This window comes from Limulus polyphemus, unplaced genomic scaffold (genome assembly GCF_000517525.1).
Source record: "Limulus polyphemus unplaced genomic scaffold, Limulus_polyphemus-2.1.2 Scaffold4636, whole genome shotgun sequence".
NCBI classification, from domain to species: Eukaryota; Metazoa; Arthropoda; class Merostomata; order Xiphosura; family Limulidae; genus Limulus; species Limulus polyphemus.
The window spans coordinates 43,063-47,430 of NW_013670246.1; the positions used below are offsets into that span (position 1 = coordinate 43,063).

A 4,368-nucleotide genomic window follows, 5' to 3' on the forward strand; every position below is an offset into this window, starting at 1 on the left:
AAAAAAAAAAAAAAAAATCCCCGCAAACTGTTATTAAAATGGGGATTTTTCATTCTTCCATGTTTTTTTTTGGGGTGGGGGGGGGGATTAGAGGATGACCTTCCGACCCGGAGAAACTTAAAATATATCGACCCAATAATAATAACGTCTACGTACTTTCCTTCACAAATCTAAAATTATTTGTGATTAAATGTATCATGATATTTTGGGGTTCTTTTCCCATATTTGGCTAGTGCCAGTCGTTGAGCTCTTATAGAAACAGAAGAAAAAAAACTATATTGACACTGGCATATCTCGACTCCTTTCTACCTTTGTTACTGTGAAGAATTAACCAATATCCCACGAAGAATATATGAAATGTGTATGAATAACTTCACAATAAACCACTAATATCACACGTTTATCATAAAATAAACTTAAGAAAAATAATAATAATACGATATTGGCTATATTAGTATAGTCTAACAGTGATAAGCCTGAACTCAGAATGAAAAACAAAAAACTTGTCACTTATTCTCCCACTAATTCATACACAATTTGTTTTTCACACGACTTAAATGCATTAATTTTATCACTCAAGACTTTAAGTTACAACTATCATATACATTTATATGATGAATTTATATATGTACCCATAAAATCCGATGACTAATTATGCTATAGAAACACAAGTCAACAAACGTTCAGTACTGGTTAATAAAAATCATTGTGAAAAAGTCTTTAGTTGTATCTGCCTAATTGTTTATCGTTATTACCACATTTTATTATTATTTTTTTATAACAGGGAAAAAACAAAACAAAACTGAAACCATATAACAGTATAATATTTGCTGTTTTGTTTTCTGAAACAAGAAACCAGAAATCCCCCCCCCATTAAAAAATATATTGGTTTAATCTTGGTTTAAAATAACCCTCTGTTTTAGTGTCGAAATGTAAAAAAATTTTAACATCACATCAGGCTTACTTACTCTGTTACTTTCTAGAGCGTCAGCCGAATGAGCTTCTTTCGTCTTGAAACAATGCTGACATTTTGATTTGTTGAATATATTTGGAGCGAACTTCTTGCAATCCGTCTTTGGTGTCATCATTGTAAACCTCAGAAGTTAACGTCTTAAACTGGTGTTTCAAAATCCCACTCTTGACAGAAAACAATTTGTTAATATTAATTTGTACCACATTACTTAGGCTTAGAATGCAAAAAATAATATTTAACTTTTAAGTCGTTTAACTTTTAAGTATCAATCATTTTAAAACAGTTAACATTTGCTGAAAAACTTAGGCCTCATATGCAAGGTATGGTGATTAGGATTCCTATATATATATATACTCACAATAGAAATTAACACGAAAAAGCTTTAAATTTTATGAAACAAATCTTAAACCAACTTAATCTTCTTCAACTTCAAGTTCACGTACTCTCTTAACAGTCACGAGAAAGCCTACTTCCTCGAACCTATGTTTCTCAGCACTAGCGGCTTCTATTACCAAGAGCCCTCGCTGACATTCCTGCAAAGTAAGTATCAACAAGTAACCTTACTAAAAAATAAAATCACAACAAGCGCACTGAAAAACGTCAATTATCTTTGAATCCTATAAGTCGAATTACTTTAGACAAATATGGCTTACACGTTGAAGGACATTTACAGATGAACGGTCAACCCATTTGAAAAGTTTGATATCTAAGAATAATACAGCAACACATCACCATACTACGACCCCAAGTCAACTAACTAAACGCTAACCGCCAGGTACGCTATACTGCACTGTGTATCTCACAAAACGTAACTGCATATGTGCTCACTAGAGGGCGATATTTCGTAAACTAAAAAAAAAAAAAAGAAAAAAAAGACTGTTCCACAGAATTCTTTCTTAACCAACTTATGACGAAACTGAAGAAAAACGTTTACCAACATGTTTTATATATTCTCCATTTGCCTAGAAAAGTTGAGTTAACCAGATTCGGAGAACGAAACCTCTCATTAAATAACATTTCTACATTTTTATCCATGAATATAAAAATAGATAGTCCAAAGTAACAATAACAATTAATTTATAAGCTGGACTTTACAAGATCATTTAAACTCGCCAAGTGTCTCAACAGAAAATAAATTTTTTAAATCAGATTTTTCTAAAATTTTTGATAACGAAGTCCTCTGATGCTTCTGAAAAAAAAACGGCTAATACTCGTCTTTGCCGACGACATGTTCAGAAATTTCTAATGATGAAAGTGCTGAAACACATGCATCGTATTTGTTTGTTTGTGGTTATGCCACACAATGGGCTGTCTGTGTTGTGCCCACTACAGGTGTCAAAATTCGATTTTTAGCGACATAACATGTATCGTGACATTCGATTTAAAAAAAAATCAATAATTCTCATCGAATCTAGAAAAATATATTTTATAACTTGCTTAGAATAGTATAAACCAATTTTATAATAAATCCTAATGGGTTAAAAAATATTAGATAATTAAATTCAGAGGTATACAGAAAACATCACTTCTGTAAGACACTCTTCACATTGTTATGTTGGAGCTGGAGACAAAAAAAAATGCATCTCGTAGGAACCATAGTGTTTTGCAAATTACGAAAAACCGAAAAACAAATAATTTTTTTTACCATTTCCAAAATGTCCCCCCTCCCCACGGTAGACTGGAGGCTTGTAATGCTAAAAATCAGGTTTCGACACTGGCGGAGGGCAGAGCACAGATAGCACACTGTGTAGTTTTGCGCTTCACAACAAACAACTTCCAAAATAATATTAAGAAATTATATAAAATTTCCATTCTAGGTTTTCTTAATCATGTCATCCATTTAGTTTATTTATTTTTTAAATTATGAATTTAAATTTCATTTTGTCAAACTTATCATAATTTATATCTATTTATTATAACAATTTGTTGAAGTCAATGGACTGGTTTATTTCTAATTAGTGTTTTATTTTATTTACATATTTTCTTACGTTTGTCGATAAAATTATGAACATACTTATTGCTATACTAAGCCCCCTGGGGGGGGGCAATGAATGAGAGTCATGAAATTATAAACAACGAAATTCATGAACATTCAGAAGTTATTAATTATTTTAAATATTTATGTTATGGAGCCACTACAACTGAATACTGTATAATCGAAATTGAACAAATGTTTCAAATATTTATATCATGGAGCCACTACAACTGAATACTGTATAATCGAAATTGAAAACAATGTTTCAAATATTTATATCATGGAGCCACTACAACTGAATACTGTCTAATCGAAATTGAACAAATGTTTCAAATATTTATATTATGGAGCCACTACAACTGAATACTGTGCAATCGAAATTGAACAAATGTTTCAAATATTTATATTATGGAGCCACTACAACTGAATACTGTATAATCGAAATTGAGAACAATGTTTCAAATATTTATATCATGGAGCCACTACAACTGTATATTGTCTAATCGAAATTGAACAAATGTTTCAAATTTTTATATCATGGAGCCACTAGAACTGAATACTGTCTAATCGAAATTGAAAGAAATTTATTATCATACGTTGTTTAGAAGTCTTTAGAACAAAGTTACACAGCAGACTAAATGTGCTCAGTCCATTGCAAGGAATCGAACCTCGATTCTAACTTGAAAGGCCCATTTGGATTCCATCTTATAAGAATACCATGCCAGTTAGCAATATATCTACTTAAAAAAAAACATTTTTATTCGCAAACAGTTGTGATCAATTAGAACCAGAAGTTTGTTTATTTTTAATGCAATAAGTACTCTGTATATATATATTAATTTATTTATATTTGTCAGGCAATATGATACTGTAAAATATTTTTCTTTAAAACAAAAGAAAAGAAATCTTACTTTATAAAACTTTGACTACTGCAAACTGTTAATGCAGCTTCTAAACTCGACGTTTGATTAATATAAAGTATTTGATTTATAACCTATTTAAAGTTTCACAAACCTTATACAGAAAACGAAACTACGTAATCGTTAATGTCATCCATGATGACAACATTCTTATCTATAGACACTTACTGCACTAATACATTTACAAAAAATTAATCGTTACAAAACTCGATGTAACTTTTTTTTAAAAGAGTTACAGACAAACGTGGGTGTATTATACTCTACAATCAGATGCGATTCCTTATCAGTTAACTAGAACTACATAACACTTAGTGGCCGAGTTAATGAAAGCTGTAAAACGTGAAAAGAAACACAAATATTGTGACATCTCTAAAATTATTAACAGCTTGTATCACATCCTGTACAGCCTACTTGTGAAAACTTGAAATATCAGAGTTTGTCATATTAGCTTCAGGTTTCTGAAATCCCGCTTTGTAATCACGAGTCCGCCTGAAACTAAA

The 4,368-nt window shown here is 30.9% G+C and overlaps 1 long non-coding RNA gene across 2 annotated transcripts in view; it reads right to left on the bottom strand.

The window, feature by feature from the left end:
* The window catches only part of LOC106471461, a 19,465-nt gene extending 17,723 nt beyond the window's left edge, over positions 1-1,742 (bottom strand). For both annotated transcript variants that reach the window (XR_001291551.2, XR_002613259.1), the window contains exons 1-3: positions 1,627-1,742; positions 1,417-1,506; positions 969-1,137 (exon numbers count right to left, since the gene is read on the bottom strand). This is a non-coding gene — a long non-coding RNA (uncharacterized LOC106471461). The remainder of the gene's footprint in view (positions 1-968; positions 1,138-1,416; positions 1,507-1,626) is intronic.
* Positions 1,743-4,368: the final 2,626 nt, after the last annotated feature.